This window comes from Alligator mississippiensis, chromosome 4 (assembly GCF_030867095.1).
Source record: "Alligator mississippiensis isolate rAllMis1 chromosome 4, rAllMis1, whole genome shotgun sequence".
NCBI classification, from domain to species: domain Eukaryota; kingdom Metazoa; phylum Chordata; order Crocodylia; family Alligatoridae; genus Alligator; species Alligator mississippiensis.
The window spans coordinates 43,670,529-43,692,759 of NC_081827.1; positions in this window are offsets into that span (position 1 = coordinate 43,670,529).

Genomic DNA, 22,231 nt, shown 5'->3' on the forward strand with positions numbered 1-22,231 from the left:
AGCTGACAGGGCTGAATAGAAGTAGAAGAGAGCAGAAGTGGTTTAGAAACATATGATTGGAAAGGACCATCTGGTCATTTATTCTAATCACTTATAGCCACATGTAGCACACTATGTAATCCCCTGCATCAAGTCACCGAGCTCCATTTTAAAAGTTTTTCTGTTCCCCCTGTTGTGACTATTCTAGCGATTAGAAACTGCCATCTAATTTGTATCCTACATTTATTTAGTACATTTATACCCAACTGTCATTGTGCCAACATTGTTCTGGTGCTTTCCGCCCCAATGTATTTATAGTCTGCAATCATATCCCTTCTTAATCTTCATTTTACTAGACTAACATTGTAGACTTTTCCATTCTCCCAAGATCCGATCTCTATTCCACTGAACATCTTAGAAACACCTATGCCTACATTCCTGATTCTGTTCAACTTTCTTGAACAGGGATGATGGGAACAGCAGTTGTGCAAATGCATCTTACCATGGCCTTGTGGGGTGACATTTTAATATTTCCCAATTTCTACTGGAAATACTTCTGAGACATTCTTAGGATGCTGTTAGAAGTCAGGGCAGCAGACCAGTTAATTCATCCCCACCTGGTCCCTATTACCAGAGTGGACTTCACTACCAGCAACCTAACAGCTTCCAGCTGCCCCTAGTGGCCTTCATGGGCCCTGCTGCCTGCTTATAAGAAGCTCTTTCAGTGCCCAGCAGGTTACTCAACAGGATGCATGCCTCCCTCTTTAGCCTCAGGCTTCTGATTCCTTGTTCCTCACCGTTGGTTCCTGGTTATCTGCTTCCAGCTTCAGACTTCCTGGCACCTGACTGCTCCCCCCACCCACCCCAGCTCCTAATTTTAGTCCAGACCCTGCCTTTTGACAGCTGGCTCCTGGTTTGTGGCTTTAATTTAATAATGCCTAGGTTTGGGTCCCCTATAGCTACAGCTACAGCTTAGTGCTCCAGACTCCCTCTCTGTTCTAGATCTCTGCTTTCTACTGACCCCCTTAGCTCATGTCTCTACCTCAGTGACTTCCCACTTCTTGGTTCGTTACAGATCTCAACCTCCTGACCTGCCTGTTCCTGGCCTCATGACTCTAGTGTGGACTTTATCTGCTCATGCTCCCTTGGGTGGTGACTCTCTAGGGTCACACCCCAATTGACTGAATCCCAGTGCTCCCTGATAGATATGTTCATGTTTTGCATAGCTGTATCATGTGGTTGACTCAAAGTCATCCTTTGATCTAGCTAGTGTATCTAGGTTGTCCTCTGTGGTTACAGCTGACACATTCTTACTAATAGGAAAGGTATTTTTAGTCACCAAATGTCTTACCTTTCATGCCATTTTTAGTACTTCTGTCCTCAAACTCATTCAGTTCTTTCTGTTCGCTTCTTCTATCAAGCTCATTAATGAAAACAGTAAATAAGGTGGGAGTGAAGTTATTTATAAAGAACACTAAGGCAAGTTATTTATAGTTTTCCTGCAGCCTGATACTTCTCTTTCCAATACCACCTGTTGTCAAATCCATTTTACCCATTCTTCCTTACCGGTGCCAGATTTAAGCTTAAGCTACTTAAGTTTAGGGCCTCACAATATGAGGGGCCTCTAAATAAGAAAAAAAACTGACTCAATATCAAGTTTTATAATAATTAGTTGGTAAATAAAGGAGATACAGGAAAATGATTTTCTAAAATTATGGACATTTGCATTCTAATATGACAAAAATATACATACATTGGATTACTTTTTTTTTTTATCCTATGGGGCCTCTTAAACTAGATGTAGCTTAGGGCCTTAGCAGGTCATAATCCTGTACTGTTAATTACCCATTTTACAATTCAGTGTATTTCTCTTCATTTTAAACTTTGCTGATAATTTCCCATTTGCTACCGTATATGATTCTTAACTGAAATCTAGATACATGAAATTTAACACATTTTCTTTATAAAAAGTCAGTCCTCTTATCAATGAAAGATACTACGTTAGTCTGGCATGATCTATTTTTGTTAATTTGTTTTGCATTCTACCCCATTTTCCATTTATCTCCATGACTATTCTTTCTTCAACATTTGTTTATAGCCCTGCATATTTCTGAGATCAAACTAGGAGACTGGTCACAGCAACTCAAGTCAAGTCAAATCAGTCCTGAGGCCACACAGACCATTGAGGAACCTTTGATGTAGCAATATCTTTCCTCCATTCTTCCCTGTCTTTTGTAATCCTTGTACAATCAGTCAGTTTTAATCTCACCCAGTGTTTGAAGTTGGTGGTCCAGCTTGTCCTAGGTCTTCCTAGGCTACTAGTTATTCAGATTTTTTTTCTCTCTTTAAATATAGGTATGACATTTACTATTCTCAGGTCAGAATGAACACTCCTCTTATCCCCAGTCTGATGGAAATATTGAAAATCTTTTATATGAGCGCTCCAATTTCATGTGCCAGTGCTTTCAGAATTCTGAATAATTTCTGGGAAATGCCCCAGCTTGATTTTGCCCATCTTTCTGCATTTTCCCTATATCTTGGTTTTGATTACTACCTCATTCCATTGTCCATTATTTCTCTATGTTCAACATTTTCCTTTTATTAAAAACTTAAAAATATTCGTTTAGTTTTGAGGCCATACCTGGATCACCCCATCTTCACAAGAGAGTGATCTCATTCCTTGCTTTTTTTTTTTATTTATGTGGCTGAAGATCCTTTTGCTATTTGTTTTAGTATCCTTTACAAAGTTTTATTCAGGTTAGGTTTTGCCAATTCTGACTTTTCCTATAATTGTGGGAAGAAAGAAAGCAACATCTTGAAGGGTCTCTGCTCACCTATAATGATAGATCCTTGATGGAGCTGTTCATTCAGAAAAATTTTTATCCCTTGCTTGGGATATAGATTCCAAGCCAACCTTGGACTTGAGAAAACTTCAGGCGTCTTCTATATTCCGCTGGAACTTTTCACTCTATTTGGCTCCTGTTAACTCTTTCCTTCTATTTATCCAAGTGCACCCTTTTGAAATTAACAGCCTTTAGTTAAAGATCTGCTTTTCTTATCCTTCAATTGCATTTAAAGTAAATCAATAGATTGGCATGGATTAGAAGGGAGATGGAAGGCAAGTGGAACATTTGGTGAGAATTAGAGGCAGAAAAGTGCAGATGGACATTAATTTTGGCATTTCTTCACTCTTGAGTGTTTGACTTTCTAAGCTTAACATTCTTTTAACGTAGTTTAATTTTCTGTATTATCACTGGGATTTAGGTTTCTTAATGTTACCGGTATTGTGTAATCAATGTGTAATCTAATTAGATTACTATGTGTAATCTAATGAACAACAGTTAGCACGTTACAAACCCTCTGGAATATAATGTAAACATGGCACTGTTGAGTTGCACATATTTTTGCCTCTCAGTTACTTTCAAATCATATGCATCCAGTTAAAAAGTAAAAATATTTTTAACAGCAAACTTTGTAAACCTTGTAAGGACCTAAATCAGCTTTCTTTCTCCATCTTATTAAGCATAATCTGTAATGAAGATTCTGTAAGCCAAAGTTTGTCCCCAGTAAAACCCATGGAAGCCCATTCTTTTTAACTGATGGGTAGTTCTTCTATTTTCAATACATTTGCACAGATGTAACTCTTTAAAATTTGGCAAACAATTATTTTGATGATACACACAGGACACAGAAACCAAACCACTTTTAGCTGTGTTACCTCTGCAGAATTAACAGGAATAAAATTTAGTAAAACTTATATTTCCTAACTCTCATGACAAAAGTGTCTTTAAATTCACATGGGGTAAAACTGATTCTTGTGCAGAGAGCCAGCACAAGGATGATACATAATTTAAATCCCACTTAAACCCTGCTTTTAAAAGCTTCAATGGGACTTTTTGTGCTCTATTGCCCTTTTCCAAGGGATCAATTTAATAATTGTCACTTTATATAGTTTTCAGAATAGAACTGCACTGTAAGCTTAGCAAGTGGCACCATCTTGTGGGTGACAGTAAAATTAGACTTTGTATATTTCATTCCTTTTTAACATTTTTTTTTTTTCTTCAATGATCCAGAGAATTCTATGGAGTGATAACATTTAATTTTGCCAGAAGCCTTTATAGTTTCATAGTTGGTAGGGTTGGAAGGGACCTGAGCAGATCATCAAGTCCAACCCCCTGCCATGGCAGGAAAATGTACTGAAGTCAAATGACCCCAGCAAGGTGTTCGTCTAACCTTCTCTTAAAGAATCCCAGGGTAGGAGCCAGCACCACTTCTCTTGGAAGCTGGTTCCAGATCCTAGCCGCCCTGACTGAAGTAGCGCCTCCTGATGTCTAGTCTGAAAGTAGGCCTATTTCAAAACCTGATCAAATGTATAATATTTTAGTAACTTTAATGTACTGTGCATATTTTGAGGTAGGCTACAATTCTGGCTGATATCCCAAAATGATATAGGAAAATATCTTTTGAAGTCAACTCTAGTTATACCAAAAGTACATAGTGGGTGCATCTATACATGATGCTACATCATCATAGGAACGTGTTACAGCGATGTAGTAGTGTCGGCGAGCAAAAACCATGATGCTGCAACTACATCACCATAGCAATGCGCTCCCTCAGTATAGTGCATTGCTACAGCAACACAGCTGCTAAAAACAACTGTGCACCACATACATGGCACAGTACAGGCTGTTAGTACACTGTCTTAATGGTTCCGTAGGGGGTAGGTGTAGATGCCCGCACTAGTGACTACTGTTATCTTTGATAAACGCCATCACTCAGGGTCTTCTAATTATTTCATAAATTCTGTCAGATAAAATGTCCATCAGGAAAATACTTAGTCAGATTGTGCCTTATGAAAAGATAGTTAGAAAGACTTTTGGAGCACTATGGATAGCATTGTAACATGCCATCCCAAATGAATATATTTGCTGATTGACTCAAAGCTATTTTAAATACAGGTTTCATGAACAAATTCTTAGTAATTCATATTTTACAATTTGATCTTAAGATCCAGCAAAATAACCTAGTACCTCTTCAAATGGCTTGGTTTTAAAAGAAGCATTGGTATGACAGGTCAAGAGACTGGCATATTATTTCCTGAGGAGGAGAATTATACATTGTAACAATTAGTGTTCCCCATTCAAAAGTATATTCTGGTAAATGCTTCAAAAGCATTTTCTTGTCCTTGGTAAATATATTTACAAAATGGCATTAAAAGTTAATGTGCGCTATAATAAGAGCTGCCATTATTAATGGTTGAAAAATGAGTTAACACTGAACATTTGCAATTACATTGCAACTACATGTAAACAGCTCTGGGCTGAGTCACTGCATTGACTGTAAAGCAAAGACCAAGTGTACATGCGTAGTCTTTCCAGTATCGGCAAGAATGTGATTCCCCATTATCATTACCTGTTGAGGGTAAAGTAAAATGGAATCTTTTCCACATTATTGTTGAGTTCAAATGAGTTCCAGATACATGGAGAACAATTTAAGACTCCACAGCCAGGAGTTATCCCCTGACAACACATCTTTAATAAAAGTAATCCATTCAGATGCTAGGGTTTGAGGGCTGAGCTTATTCCAGGAGAGGACAGGTAACCCTAATAGTTTCCACAGGCATGCCAGTTTTGTGGGCCTTATCTAAGGAGAACAGAAGAGTGGGGAAATGACTGTCCCTCCCTTTTTAGATGATTTTGAAGAGGTGTGCAAGGATCTTACATTTGATATATCCTCCCCCATCTCTCTTCCCTACTACTTTCATCATAAGTTTGGGGAGAGCAATGAAATGAGAAGAATGTAAAATAATGGCAGCATTAAACCATGAAGGAAGACAAGAATCCTGTTTGGATCACAGAGACAAATAGCATAGCAGCTAAACAGTAATGGGGGCACATCACTGTTCACAGATTAATTTGCTATACTATTCATATAAGAATTGATATATGTTTTACCATATAGAACCACAGTTTGAATCCATTTTTAAAGAGAATTCCCCACTGATTTCAGCTGAGCTTTGTAGAGTTACATGCCATTATCATTTTACTTCAAATAATATTTTAAAAGCTGTCCCTAGGAAATCATTTTTCCGTCCTAACAGAACCCTGCTTAGGAAAGCAACAATTCCTGATTGTCATGTGATGGGAGATTTTGGTTGCTTTGTTTGTTTAAATAAGACTATTGAAGGCAACTTGAAGGCAGCTTATACACAAAATTCCTCCATTTGAACTAGGATATTAATCACCCAAGGTGGTGGAAGGAAACAATTGTGCAGAAGCATGACGGCATGGCCAGGTGCCTGAGGCAGCTGCCACACAAGGGTAGCAGTGACTTCTGGCTGCTGGTGCATTGGCAGCAGAATAATTCAGCTTCAGCAACAGCTGATTCTTTTTCCTGCCCCACCTCCAAGTCAGCACCCAAGGCAGCTGCCCCAGGTGCCCCACCCTAGTTATGCCACTGCAATTGTGTAATAATCAGCATAGTTAAAGCATAGGCTGGAGAGATTTCAGAGATTCAGAATCCAGGTAATTATATGAAGTTTCTGTTTGCTCACCTGAGGAATGCTGGCTTGCAAGACTGATGTACAATGCAAAAGCTACCAGAGTAATTAAGTCAGCAGGAAAGATCCATCCCCCTCCACATGTGAGCACAAATTAAGAGGACTCATTACCCAGCTCCACGGAATTGACAGTTTGTGACTTCTGAATTTGGTCCACAGAATATATCTTTTATTACTTTTGAATAGAGATTGGTTTTGGAGGCTAAAAGGAACAGCCCCAGCCTTTGAACTACAAGTTTGAATGTTTTTTTTTAAGTTTGGGCCCTTGCTAAGACCACTGATAGACATTTAATTTAAGGCAAAATGGAATCTGATGCATTATCCCAACAATCCCACTTCCTGACATGCCACACTTGCATGGAAGGAGGCACAATTGTAGGATTGAGCATTAGATCCCATTGTGTTTTAGTGCCAGTGCAGGGGGAGCATGGGATCCCCTGGCTGGGTGCCCTGATTATCTGAAAGGTACTGCCAGTTCGGGGAACACATTGGTGCCAAGGGCTCCAGGCTCTCCCCTGTCTAGAAGCACATCAGCTGATCAGGGCTCCCAACCTCTAGAGCATGGAGTCTTGAAGGGCATATTAGTGTAACAATTTTGTGCCTTATTCCTTGTTTTATCACACCATTAATTGAATTAATGTGTCAGATTGCTACTTAAGATAGGATTAACCAGTTATTCACATTTTAAGTGTAGCATGTGTCAGGGGCCTAAGGCTGCAGACAGATGTAGAGCTCCCTGGTCTAACTCATGATACTTCACAGAAAGCAGCATGAATTAAACTGACCTTCCTGACCCCCTCCTGAAACTTGCATTTGGGTCAGGAGGGTGAGGGAATCAAGCTCCAATTTGGATCTGATCCAGTGGAAAAGCTGCATGTGTACAGCTTCTGTCCCTTACCCCTCCCTCCTGTCCCAGCTCTGGTGCCATCTGCATGATGTGAGGGGAGGAGAAGAGAGGGGAGGGAATTTGGGCTGGGGTTGCCCAGCCTGTATTGGAGTGGGGGCAAGTGAATTGGAGCACCCCCTACTTACCTCCTCCCCCAACCTACTGTGCAAACAGCACCTGAGGCAGGGCTGGACTACATCAGACCAGCCACCAGAAAAGACAGAAGTTAATGAAGGCTTTCTGCTTTGGATCACCTTCATCTGAACCCTCATATAATGAGGGTTAATTTGTTGCACAATTGGGGACTTCTAAGCTTTCTGCAGCTGTGCACTTCTGTCAAGGCACAGCTGTAGAGTGTTTTCAAGGGGCTGATCACAAAATAAATGTAACTTCTGTCTGCACCCTAAAAGTATCATCCCTCTGTCCCATCACCTTCTAAATTCTCTGTGGTGTTCATAGAGAAATGTCACTGTAGGACTGCCAATTTGGGCAAAGCAAAAGCTAGGTTGAACCTTTTGGCCATTACTTGAACCGTGTTGCTTGTGGTGTTCAAGGAAGTTTGTCTAATTTAAACTACACTCATTCCACCCACTTTTTCAAATGCTCCCTGTTTTAAGATGAGATGAGATTGAAATCATGAGTTACATATGCTATTTCTGGCCTGACCACAAACATGAAGTAATTAAAATCTTTCCATAAAACCTGTTCTAAAGGATTTCCAACTTAACTTTGCACAAAGAGAATGAATATTTCAAAGAGTGCATAACTCTCCAGACTTTAACTTTTATCCAAATCAATTTGAACAAAACAAACATTGATCCAAGTGAACTTTCATCCAAAATTTAAAGTGAATTCAAAGTTGTTTCTGAAGTTCAGAAAAAAAAAAAAATGGTTAACTGTGTCAAGCTGATTGTCATGTTTGCTAACTTTCAAATTAATTGCTGTGTGCTCTGGTTTGGCCTGAATTAGAACTGGCTGTACCAAAATATAGTTTCTCTCACAGGAAGAATTAGAAATGTCAGGAAGAACCTGTTCTTGTAAGATAAAGGAAATCTAAAGATTTATTTGATATTTAAGATAAATTTCCAATCTCAGCTAAGCCATGAGATTTTTTGACATTTTATTTATACTACTTAGTATATTTTAAAATATCCTTATTATTTAATATAGAATTTGTGGACTTGTAGTCTGCTATTCAGAATTGAAGGGTTATTAGACCTTTCATTCATCTTCAGTATAATAATGGATAGGTTCAATATAATAGTGTTGGGTGTCATAATGGGCAGCGATAGAAAAGCTGGGTATTAAGAAATCTCCAAGCATTTTCTACTGGCATTGTTTACATAAGCAATGGGCTCCAAGTATCCCCAGTTCAAATTACTAAAATTATTTTTTACTTCAGTGAAGGCACAATGAGATTCTTTAGGACAGATGCTCAGCTAATATGAATTGTAAGTCTGACAATTTACACCAGTTAGTGATCTCTTCCTTTATGTCTCTCTAAACAAGTTAGACTGCAAGGTACTGCTCTGCAAAGTGTGTCCCTTTATTTGCCATATTTTGAACTACGTCTCTTTCTGTGTGCTGGTTGACTTGCAACATGCTGCAACTATCACTTATGCATCAGTTCCTCATGCTTTAATTTTGAGCAGTGCTTAACAGCAACACATCTCCTTTATGTTCCCGAGTGGGAAATGAGCTTCCAGAAGGAAGCAGTTGTAGTTGCCTGTTGTTCCCACTGTTGTCACCAAGGGTTTTTGCCAAATTCTATCAAGGCTAATCTTTATGTTAACTCTACTTGAAGAGATCATAAGGCAACAAGTTATTCTCTTTGGAATTTGTGATCTAATGCTTTATTGTTAAATTAAGGATTTCTAGCCTTCCTTGCTCAGGTTTATCCTCAGATAAATTCAAACTCATATGTCTTAATTGCATGAAGTGAAATAGCATGCTGTGTCACTTTTTACACAAAAAATGAATAGGAAGTTTTTATGCCTATATTTATAGAGCCAATTAAAAAAATACAATTCATTTCTTAAACTTTTGTTGGGGAAAGTAAAGAAGGTTCTTGCTCTTCTTTAAGTAGAGAATATACAAATATATATTGTAATAAGAGGTCTCAAATTATCACGTCCAGATTTAATTCATATTGAACTGCATACTGAGTAGTCTTATTCAGGCTGAAGTTGTGACAGATTATGGTATTGTTGGTAATATTTCTGGGTTTAATATGTTCATGTTATAATAATGTTGCATGCCTCAGTTTCCCTGACTAGTTTGTACACTGGGAAAGAATGGGTTTGTATGTTTGGAAACAGAACTGTAAAAGTCTTCACTAAGAGTCTCGGGGGGGGGGGGGGGGGGGGACGGAATTGGCTGTCAAGAGAACCAAGAGCCAATATACCCATGAAGACCCACCATAACACTATTTGATTTAGTCTAGTCTAGAGAAGGAAAAAGACTGAGGGAAGATTTGATAGTCTTCAAATACCAAAAGGGTGATTACAGGGAAGATAGAGATGGGCTTTTCTCTGTGGCTGTAGAGGGCAGGTCTAGGATAAATGGCATCAAGCTGCAGCAGAGAAAATTTAAGTTGGAGGCCAATAGGAACTTTCTGGCTATGAAGGTGGTCAAGCATTGGAATAGTCTACTGAGAGACCTCATAGAGTCTCCATCCCTGGAAATGTTAAAAAGCAAGCTGGACAGACTCTTGGCTGGGATGGTTTAGTTGGATGTGATCTGGACTTGAGCAGGGGGCTGGATCAGATGATCTTCTGAGGTCCCTTACAGCTCTACTTTATTATGATCTTATGAGTCAAATCCCAGCACCTGGAGACTGCCTGCTGTCTCTGGCACACAGAAAGGACATCAAAAGAGCCCTAGCATAAAAGCATGTCTTTAAAAAGAGATTCCTAGAAATACAGGGGGGAGGGGGGGGGGGAAGGGAGAAAGAAAGGCAGGAGGAAAAGAGCAGTTTGAGAGAGAACAGAGGTGGCTGTTTCCCAATAGAGACTGCTTGGGCTTTGGGGCCCAAAGACTACCCGATTGTCACAGGACGGTGTCCTTAAGGATGGCCATGATCTCCCAAGGCCCCTTGACCATGCCAATTTGGCCCCATGGGCACCCTCAGTTCTTGCCCACCATGTCTTTGATGGAAAATATAAAATAGGGAGGCTGCCTTTAAGTCCTCTTGGACACCGTTTGATGGACTCTCTGACCCCATGGGTTCCCGGACCCCTTGTGGGTCCCATTTTACAATGGGTGTTTCAGGGCACCCTAGCCTTATGTGTTATATGCCTGACTCCAGCCAACGCTTTAACACGCCCCAAGCCTCGCAGATGGTATTGGCGTTGTCATGCCTAGGCCTGTCTGTAATTCAGCCCCTTGTCCACTGGGCTCTCCACAGCCCGTGTCTCTTTACCCTCTCTGGCGCCAGGGTCTGTGCCCCCCAAACGCTGTGCCCTCTCTGGCACTGGGGTCCCCACGCTGCAGTGGGCCCCCCAATAAGACCTCCTCCTTCCCCAAATAGCCTCACCCAAACCACCGGTCTTATAAAATGGCAAACAAAACATAAGTCCCTGTGCTAACACAAGCTACATAAGGTATGCTTGGTCCCTCTACATTACCTGGAGCAGAACTTAGGCCTCTTCCCTTCACATGCTTCAGGGGGGCTCCTTCTCCCTTGGCCACCAGCAGAGAACTACCTCCTACCCTGGCCCCCCCCCCATCCTGGGGTTTATATGGGCCCAGGGCCCTGCCCCTTCTGGACAGCTGACCAGGTGCAGGCTTATTTCCTCATTACCTGGTTGCCATGGAAACCTGCACCTGGGCTCCTGTCTGGCTCTTTGGGCTCTTCCCAGGCAGTTTCTGGTCTTTTAGGAGCAGGCACCTCAGTGCCCTGCAACACACCTCCCCCGTTAAGACCCAAACTTACCAGGGTCGGTCTTCATTCTTTATCCCCCGTATTCTTCTGTTTAGGCTTTTCACACTCTTGCCGCCCGACAACTCTTGAACGTGGAGGCAGAGATTTTCAGGCACCTCCTGCTCACCTTTTCCCCAAGGACGCACCATGTGGGATTTAATGGGAGTTACCCCGCCTCAGGTAGTCCCCCCACATTAGCCACCCTTGGTAAGACGTGGTTTCAGTCAGTCAGGCCTCCAGCCTTTTAGGGCCAATGGGGTCCTCCTACATTATGCTGTCTCTTTTTTTTTTTTCACCCCAAGCTCTGCAGTGAAGCAGCCAGCACCTTCTCCTTTCTTCCAGGAGAGTTCCTCTATCCTTTGGGGTGTCTGCTCCCCCTCAACTCGGGCTCGGTTCTGTCCCGCTTCTACGTGCCCTGTTCCTCCTCTTGGAACCACTTGTGGGGTTTCCTGCTTCCCTATAGCTCCTTGCAAATCCATGAGCCTTCCTCAGATCTCCCACTGCATTCTTTACACTTTTTGGACGTATTCTTCTGTCCAAAATCCTATTTTTCCCCTTGGCTGGTGGGTCTGCCTCCAGCCCCACCATGTATACTTTTACATGGGCTGCACCCCCGACCCTTGCTGTAACCAGCTTCCTTAGGACCCACCACTTAACTTGCCCTGGGAGGTTGTTAACATATATCTGGGTCTCTTTCCAGGCCTTTGCTCCCCACCCTGTTTGGGTATTTTTGGCTCAGTGGAACCCCCTGCTCCCTTGTTTGGGTATGCAGCCTGCGTCTGACATGGGGTTTGCCTCAGTGTGAGATTTAGTGTCCCTCCTTCATTATAAAACTTTAGGCCTGGTTCTATTCCCTCTGAGGCCTCCTTGGGTGGTCGTCTCCTCTCTCTCATCTCTAGCCCTTCAGCCTGCTTTCCCTTCAGGGGCTCAACTAACCTCCCTCTTCTGGAGTCTCTCTCTGGCCCACCTTGCGCTAGGCTTTGAGCCCCCTGTAGTCCCCGTTTCCTCAGCTTTGGTTGTTTCACCCTCTGCAGGCTATCTTGGGGGATCAAGCCCCTGGTCTTGCTCCCTGTGCTTGACTGCACCCTTGTCCCCACAGTTACAATAGCCGTTGTACCCTTTACAGCTGTCTGGATTTGCTCTGGCTTGGTGGAGACCCCCGGTCATATCTGCCCAGGAATTCCTCCAGTGTCTGCCTTATTCGGTCCATCTCTGCCACATGGTTGCTCACCAACTGTTCCCATTTCTGGTTCAGGCACTGCATGAGTGCAGATAGGATCTCTTCCCTCATGGTCATGGGGTCTACCCCCGAGGATCCCTCCGTCATAGTGCCCTTCTCTATCTGCACTAGGCCCACTTTGTCTCTCAAAACTCTCCGGGCCTAGGTATTCGGGTAGCTTCACCTGTTCCAGAGGCCTCCGGTCCTATAGCCATGTAGTCCCTAGCCGCGTCTCCGTTTCCCGCAAGACCTCTTTCAATGCCTGAAAGTCCTGGGATTGCCCTTGACATTTGGCTCTCACTACGACTGTATTTTGCTAGCTGTGCTCCCAGCGCAACCTCTTTTCCCTTATATCCCTAGCCCCTAGCATTTGAGGCTTCTGCTCTGCTTCGGAAAGCATTGTAACTCCTGTGGCATCTCAATCTCACAGGGACCCTGGGCTTTTGTAACAATCTGATCCCTCACCTCTCATAGCCTTTTATTCTCTGCTTTCAGTGCCCGTGCTTGCTGTTTTGCAGCTTGCACTTGAAGCTGTAGCTGCTCCCCCTCTGTGCACATCATCGCCTCTTTAGTTGAGCTATCTTCTATGAGGGCTTTCAGGAACTGTACCTATTCCCCAAGTTGGTCCTTTTCTGTCTCCACCCTCTGCAGCTGGGCCTGTAACCTGTCACTCTCCTTATTCAGGGCCTCTACCTCCTTCTCAAGGGACAGCTTTCGGTCCTGCAGTGCTTCGTAATTCACCAAATAGGTTCTCACCTTGTCCATCTTTTTCGAGATCACCTTTCCTGCTTAGGTATGGCTTTCAAGCAGTTTGTCCCACAGCTCTTGTGCCAGGTGTTCTGCACGTATGCACTTATGTTGCCAGTCCTCCAACTCCTCCTGCAACCCCTCTATTCGGTCCTCCTGGCTGTGAACTTCTTTCTGTAGGACACTTATAAGGCCTCTTGACACTTGCAACTTTTGTAGCTCCTATTCCCATGCCTGGGTTGCGCAAGCTTCAGGAGACCTTGACATCCATGCTGTCATCCCCATCTGCATCTTCTGCAGCTTCTCTTCCTGCTCCCAGCTCTTCTGGGCTTCATTCATGATAAGCTGTTCTAATGTGCGAGTTCTCTCTGCTTCCACCACTATCAAGTGCCTGACCTCTTTGGAGCCTTCTTCCTTTTTGCCTGCTTGTACCCACTGCTCTAAAGTGGCAACCCTTGCCTCAGCTTGTTCTCTCTGGGATTGGGCTACCTCTAATTCCCACTCCAACCACGCTGTTTTTTCCTGCAACTCATCTACCCTCAATAGCCAGGTGAAATTCTCTCATCTCTCAGGCCCTCTATAATCTCTGCCTCCGCCATAGCCAACCTGGCCCTACTCCCTCACTGGTCAGGGCCCAAATGCTTCTCCCCGTACCATCTCCAGCGGCAGTAATTTTCCACTCTGCTCACCCTTTAGAGCTGTGGTGCCGCTGCCTTCCTATAAATATACCTCAATTCCTGTTCTAGCCCAAAGGTTCGTTCCCCTTCTCAGGGACACGGGTTTCTTCCCCATGCATGGCCGGCTTCCTGGCCAATGCACCAGTTATCACGGGACGGCGTCCTTAAGGATGGCCATGATCTCCCAAGGCCCCTTGACCATGCCAATTCAGCCCCATGGGCACCCTCAGTTCTTGCCTGCTATATTTTCCATCAAAGACATAAATAGGGAGGCTGCCTTTAACTCCTCTTGGACACAGTTTGATGGACTCTCTGACCCCATGGGTTCCCAGGCCCCTTTTACAATGGGTGTTTCAGGGCACCCTAGCCTTATGGGTTATATGCCTGGCTCCAGCCACCCCTTTACCACACCCCAAGCCTCACAGATGGTACTGGTGTTGTCGTGCCTAGGCCTCTCTGTAATTCGGCCCCTTGTCCTCACTGGGCTTTCCGCAGTCCGTGCCTCCATACCCTCTCTGGCACCAGGGTCCCCACGCTGCAGTGGGCCCCCAATGAGACCTCCTCCTTCCCCAAATAGCCTCACCCAAACCACCAGTCTTATAAAACGGCAAACAAAACATAAGCCCCTGGGCTATAACATAACACAAGCTACATAAGGTGCGCTCGGCCCCTCTACATTACCTGGAGCAGAACTCAGGTCTCTTCCCTTCACATGCTTCAGGGGGGCTCCTTCTCCCTTGGCCGCCAGCAGAGAACTGCCTCCTACCCCCCCTCCCCCCTGCCCTGCATCCTGGGGTTTATATGGGCCCAGGGCCCTGCCCCTTCTGGCCAGCTGACCAGGTGCAGACTAATTTCCTTCTTACCTGGTTGCCATGGCAACCTGCACTTGGGCTCCTGTCTGGCTCTTTGGGCTCTTCCCAGGCAGTTTCTGGTCTTTTAGGAGCAGGCACCTCAGTGCCCTGTGACACTGATGTATTCATGTCAACCAATATTTTTGTTTGTTTGCTTAAGAAAAGCTACTTGCCTGCAACTTTTGGTGCACTGTCCTCTTTAAGAGGTAAAGTTCTTCAACAGGAGCTAAGCCAGAAAATAGTAACTCTGTAGGAGAGGCCAGAGGAGTCAGGAATAACAAACCCGGGTCTCAGTGTCCAAGCAACCAGGGGCTTACCATTATCTAAAAGCTGTACCTGCATTAGATTCCATGGGTACTCCAAGGGTCTGTACAAGACTGGGGGTCTCAAGCAAGTGCTTGGGGAACACCTGACACGGGTATATCTACACTGCAGGGAATCTACACATTCTGCCTTGTGGCCTGTGCACTGCAGTCAGGTAAACCTACCTCCAGAGGAGGCTAACTGCATTGTCTTACATGCCACTAAGGTTATCTGCATCTCCTGTTCCTCCCAATAGATATGTCTGGCACTTGGATTTGTGTGAATGTATCCCAAGTTCCGTAGCATGCAAAGTAGAGCCCTTCTAGGAACTGGATTGGGGTACACTGTAAGCTATCTTGTCTTTCTTCAGTGGCCTCAAGTGGAGTTTATTTTAACTTGTCAACACATGTAGATTTGCCAGACCTACATTCTGTTCAGTTCTGTACTTTTCTACTAGGAGCTGAACCATGGGTTCATTAGATGAGCTGTTCCTGACTGAAAACAAGATGCATCATATCAGGGTTCAAAGGAAATCCAGCACTCACTGTACTTGCTCAGACAAGCTGAAAGTCGTGTTCCTACCCATTGATACTATTATCAATAGGGTGTAAATATCCACTGTTATTTTGAGAGACTCAACCTATTTTCTCTTGCTGAGGCTAACCAGATGGCATGGGGTCGCACAGAAAACTTAGTTGTACTGTATCATTTGCAGAATGAGTGTGGGATGTGGAAAGTGCATTTGAAAGGCTAAAGGCAAAGTGGTGTTGTTTCCCAAATCATGATACATATGATACAAATGCCATATATGCATTTGCAACCTGACATGCCTTTCATAACAGAAGCATAGCCAGGAAGTTCTGTGACTGGGTCAACTACGTGATGCTTGAGGGAGCACCAGCTTCTGCAGCTATTTTTTAACCACTTCTTCCCCCTACCCCCAGACTCTATGGATTGCTTAGCCCATTTATACAACCAAAAATAACCCCCAAAGGCAGTGTCATGGGAGCCACCAGAAACTAGTGATGCTGTATGTGCTCAGCTGAGGCCTTGTGTGGTGATTTATGAGTAATCAATTGTAAATGCAAGTGCTGCTTTCCAGCTATTATCATGGGACATCTTGTACTGGTATGTTACAGATTTTTAAAGTGCTTGCTATACTTTTTTTCAAGCTCCTGGAATGAGGAGACTGCTAATCTTTATGGACTATATTATGCCTGATTAATTTTATGAACTGCATTGACTAAGTGTTGATTTCTTTGCCAAATATCAATTTAAATGTAAATTCCGTGATTGCTAGTTTGGAATCGGGGGTTGCCACATAATTAACTTGTGTAGATTGCTTACTGTTGTCAAATACTTGCATAAAAACGTTTGGCATGACTGTTGCTACTCATTCACTTATAACTAAACGAACAACAGCAAGTGCAAAACACAAACTTAGAGCTTTTAAAATGTATAGTTATGATTTGGGGATTACAAGCAACCTGAACAATGCAGTCAGACCAGCTGACCAATGAGCAGCTGGGCTTTTAAAACTGGCAAACAAGGCACAATATGTAAACTTAAAATACAAACAAGATGTCTAAAAAATAAATACAGGCAGTGTCAATGGCAATGGTATTTGCTGCATGCCATGACTTTCTTAATGTTCCTTTCCCTTCTCAACTTTTCTTCTAAATATGGGCTGCAAGGGATTGAGTGCAAAGGTACTGTTTGTCTCCCTCCCCACCGCATCTCCGAAGAAACCACTGACATTTCCATATCCTGAGCAGCTAGCAGGCTGTGGTATTGGAGAGGCTGGAGGAACAAGCATTTGCAGAAAGTCCTTGTATTTTTAATTAAGTACTGCCAGAGGGGCTTGTGTTGGGAGAGGCACTTGTATCTGCAGGTTTATTTGTGGATGGATGGGGTTGACCCTGCACAGGTCACTGCACTGGTTCTGCACAGGTTCCATCACTAGGGTCTGGCTGTGCACAGAAATCATCATCGAGGCCTGTATTTGCACACAGAGGCCTTCACAGAGACCTGTATTGTGAATGATTGGACCTGTTCAGAATCCTGTAAACAGCCTGATGCCCTTTGTGTTCATTCCTTCCACACTTGCTTCCTCTCCTTGATTTTAATACTTCTCTTGTGCATGTTTGCAACAATAACCACAGCCCTATATTGTTTTGTTGTCTACTGCAGGGTCCTCTTCCTTTTCACTTGTGCAAAGAAGGATCTCTCTAAAAGAATAGGATCGTGAAAGGTGGTGCTTGGTGCTTAGTACACTGGCAAGCTCCACTTTGAGCTCCAAATCGCAGAGATATGAAATAGAGGCATTGCTGGATCTGGTGAGGGTCCTTAAGGCTTTTTAGTATAGGTGTTTTGAGATGCTTGATATTCTTCCAGCACTGCACTGTTGTTTTTTGAATGCCCAAATGAGCAAGTTGGCTCAAAATGTTATTATAATGGTATATGTTCCTATTACAGTTAGCTCTTGGAATATTGCCTACAGACAGTAACTCAGATTTGGGTGTACTCCTCTGACTAGCCAGCTGTATGTTAGGAACACATCTCTGGCTCCGTTCACATCCCTGAAAATCCATTAATGCATTTCCCACAATCTGATGTGCACCTCTTAGGGGGGTGCAAACCATTTCTAGGGGGTCCATGCAAACCACAGCAGCAATTGGTGGCACCACCTCACTTCAGCCACTTTTACAACCCTACTTCAACTTCAACTGCCACTGCCACTGCTGCCACTTCCTCTGCTGATGATTGCCACCAGTTCCCCCCACAGGTGGCAATCAGCAGGGATGGGATCTCAGGGGTACAACAGTGGTCAGCTTTACTACAGTGGGGCATCATCTCACAAGGATTGGGAACCATTGCAATAATGCAATTATGGTTTGGGGTTGGGGTTTTTTTTGTAACACATCTTTAGATTGAGTTACAAAGAAAAGCATCAAGGAGGGTGAGGATCTACCCATCTTTTGTATTAGCAGTTTTTCAGGAGCTCAAGCGGGGTAGAATAGGATTGCATATAGGCACATATATCCACTTACTGACCTAAGAGGTGGAACACAATCTGGCCCTAGGGGTTAACTAACAGTCTGAAGCTGATGGGTTGTGCTGGCAATTTAAAGTAGTCCACTAAGAAAATGAGGGGCTGAACACTGAATGGAGCCTTTTATAAACTGCCATTCAGCTTCTGGGGACTTGACATCAGAATAGGAAATCTGCAGCAGGGCTCGGAAATACAGGAATAGAAAACAGCAGGAATGCTAATGGAAGGCTGTTTTCTACCCCTATTACTCGTGCCTAGACTAGAGCACCCATCCCTAATTGGACAGGACAGTTGCTCAATGGGCATCTCAAGTCCCAGTCCTGGGTTATGTGACTGCAGGACAGCATTTGTCCCAGCTTTGGATCCTCATGCAGGGATCCACAGGAAATGGCGGGTTTCCCCTTGCAGGCTGGCAGCATTCCAGCCTGCAAGGGGCTTCTGGGAGCTGGACACAGGGAGTGCCACATGCACATGCATGCCCTCACACATGCATGTGGCAGGAAACACAGCCAGGAAGCCTGAAAAGCTGCTCCTTGCAGGTTAAGTCTATGGGCCAAGCGGGGTGCAAACTGACTTCCCCACGGTGAGGGAGGAAGTGGGGCAAGGGTTGGGTGCACTACCCAGCCAGGGTGGTACATGGAGCCATGGCAGGGAGCAGGATGAAGCCATGGGCGGCTCATCCAGGGGGTGGAGGGCATGGAGGGGCACATCCCCCGCCCCCAGATTTGTGTGCAGGGCAGAGCGGAGGCGGATATGGATGTGGGCTGCCCGCTGTGGGCTCGGGTCTCCTTGACCTGCTGCCCTGTGCCTGGGAGCCCCACACAGGCTGTGCCACCATGGCAAGGTGCTCCTGCACTACAAGGTACTCCCGAGCACTAGCAGGAGTAACAAGGAATAACGGCCATAAGTTGACTGAGAGTAGATTCAGGCTAGACATCAGGAGGCACTACTTCACTGTCAGGGCGGCTAAGAGCTGGAACCAATTTCCAAGGGAAGTGGTGCTCACCCATACCCTGGGGGTCTTCAAAAGGAGGCTGGATAATCACCTAGCCGGAGTCGTTTGATCCTAGCATTCTTTCCTGCACGTGGCAGGGGGTTGGACTTGATGATCTGCTTAGGTCCCTTTTGACCCTACCGATGATGAAACTATGAAACTATGCCTGCCCAGCAACAGCAGGGGCAACAGTGGCATGGAATTGTGCTCCCTGCTGCTGCCAAATGGGCAGGGGGCATGCAGCCAGTGTGGGGCTCCCTAGGAAAAGGAATCAGGACGGGGAGCCCCAAGCCCACAGTGAGCAGCCTGCATCTGCTCCCTGCTTTGCTCAGTTCTGGTCCGGCCATGCCAGCAACAGCAGGGGTGAACACGGGGTGGGGGGAGCAGAATGCAGGTATGTGTACTGCCTTCCCCTTTTGAAAAGGCGACCATCACCCTAGCCCAGACTGCAATTACACTGCAAAGTGACCAGGCTTTGGGGGCAAGCAGCAGCTACAGCAAATTTAAATCAGAGGAAAGTTTGTGAGTTCAGCCTGTACCTGCCCTAGGGAAGTAGAGAGACTTTCAATGTGGATGATAGGCTTACCCCAGGAGTTCCAGAGATGTGGTGCACCCTGAAGCTATGTCTACACAGCAAGTCATCTATGCATTTGGAATCAACCTCTCTCAAGCACACCCCACACATCTGTTCTTCTTTGCACTGGCTGAACCACAAGATATAGCACCCACTCTGTGGGTCCTTCCATTCATGGCAATTCTCAAGTTTGCCAGCAATGGGGATTTTGAGAGTTGGCCTGAGGGTTGCCTTTGGGGTAGTTTCACAGCTACGTTTCTGGGTTTAGAATGTGTGAGCAGAGTGGGTAGATGAAGAGTGCTTGGGGACAACCCTCTCTGTGAGCCTCAGGAATACTATGTAGACAAGATCTGGAGCAGGAGGTGGGAGGGTCCCTCCACCCTTTTTATAGTCAGTCCTGCCACCCCTGCCTTGCTGGACAACCTCCCAGTCCCACTTTCTTGCCCTTACTTTCTGAAGCAAAAAGTTAATTTGGGAAGTGTCTGAGAAGGAATCCTAGGGCAAAGTCTTACTGGTTCACTGTGCTCTCAGCATCTGTTGGCTCCCCAGCTTTCCTGTCCTGGTCATCACTTCACTGGCTCTCCTTGAAACTTGGGCCCTGGCCACTCCAACCCTTAGTTCCAGGATTCCTAAATACTTCTTTTCATCTCTCTCTTCTCCCTCAGTCCATCTGCCTCAGGCTCCAACCTGTTCCCAGACATCTACCTCTCCGGGGCCAGAGCTCAGAACCTTGGGCTTTACAATTGTACTACCCAAACCCTTGCACCATCACAGCAAGTCCTTTAACCCTGTCCCCAGTTTGGGCCCCTGTACTTGATCTGTCATGCCTGTGGCTCTAGCCTTCCCAGTTCTCTTGTGGGGGGCCCTGCCTGGGTAAGTTTTGATAACAGCACCATCATATTGGAGAAACATGGGATAAACTTCCAATAATAATTAGCCAATCCCAGAAAGGCTTTGGCTTGCTTTTTAGTCACCAGCTGCTGGTATGTCTACAACGCCTCGACTTTGTCTACTAGTGGGCCTGTCTGGCCAGGCCCAGTGCTAAAACCCAAGTATCCTCCTTTCCAAGAGCATGCTTCTTAGGTTTGGCTGTCAATCCTGACTCTTTCAATTCCTGGAGGACAGCCCTAAGGGCTCTGAGATGTTCCCCCCAGCTGACTGTAAAGATGAATACACCATCAATATAGGTGGCCACATACCTTGGTGGGTGGGTGCTAGTACTGTGTTCATGAGTCTTTGAAAGGTAACCATTGCCCTGTGAAACTTGAATGGCATCCTCTTGAATTTGTACGGACCTCAGGGCTTAGCAAACATGGTCTTTTGATCCTTCTCAGTGAAGGAAATTTGGCAATATCCCTTGGTGAGGTTAGCATGGATATAAACTTGGGCCTGTCCAGTCTTCACCATTTCATCTACCCTAAGCATGAGCATCACATTTGGCCAGCTTGTTGACTCTTTGGAAATCTGTACACAGTCTGATGCTCCCATCAGGTTTTAGAACAGCCACTGTGGGACTTCTCCACTAGCTATGGGATTCCATGATTATTGCTTTCCCCAGTATATTGTTAATTTCTGCTTGGACAGGGTTGTGTAGCCACTGTGGAATCCTCCTGCATGCTTCCCTAACCACCTTGCTGGGAGGGGTTTCAGTTTGGTGCAGTATTCCCCAGGCTTCACCTGGTTCCTCTTTAAACATCTCACCAAATTCCCTTATAATCCACAGTGCTTGCTCCTTCTGGTAAGGAGTTGACTGTGCCATGAGCTCCACTGTCAGCTGGGTGGTCAGTTCCTCTTTGGGCGGTCCCAGTCCAAGTTCATCGAGGCATGGAGCTATCCAGAATCCTTCTTTGTTCTTCCATGGTTTTAGCAGGTTTGGGTGATTCTATCTATCTTGAGTTTTGCTTGTCCAGCTGTGAGATTTCATAATCTATGGGCCCCACCTGGTGGATCACTTCATAAGGGCCCTGGCATCATGCTAGCAGCTTAGTCTCTTGATCAGACAGTAAAACCAGCACTCAGTCTCCCACCTCAAATTTCCTTTTTCAGGCCTTCTTGTTACAGAAAACCTCATGCCACTCCTAGGTCTCTCTTAGGTGTTCTCTGGCCTTTCCCACAACTGAACCACATACTGCACTGGGTTTCTGGCCTGTCGCTAAGTGACAGTTCCATGTGTCGACCCTATGGTGGGGTAGAGCCGGGAGGCTCTGCAGGGATGCCAAACAATTACTCGTTATGCCTAGCAAGGGCAGGAAAGGGCTGGTTCTTACCAGCAGGTGCAGAGCTGATGAGAGCAGAGTGATGCATGACGCTGATGCCGTAGTTTTATGTGCATGCCAAGACTTAAGAATTGAGCGAGCTGTGACGTCACAAAGACACACCCACCATGGGAGTTAAAAGGACCAGGAATGCCAGTCAGCAGTGCAGAAAAGTATAACATGCATACCTACTGCCTAGGAAATGACCTGCTT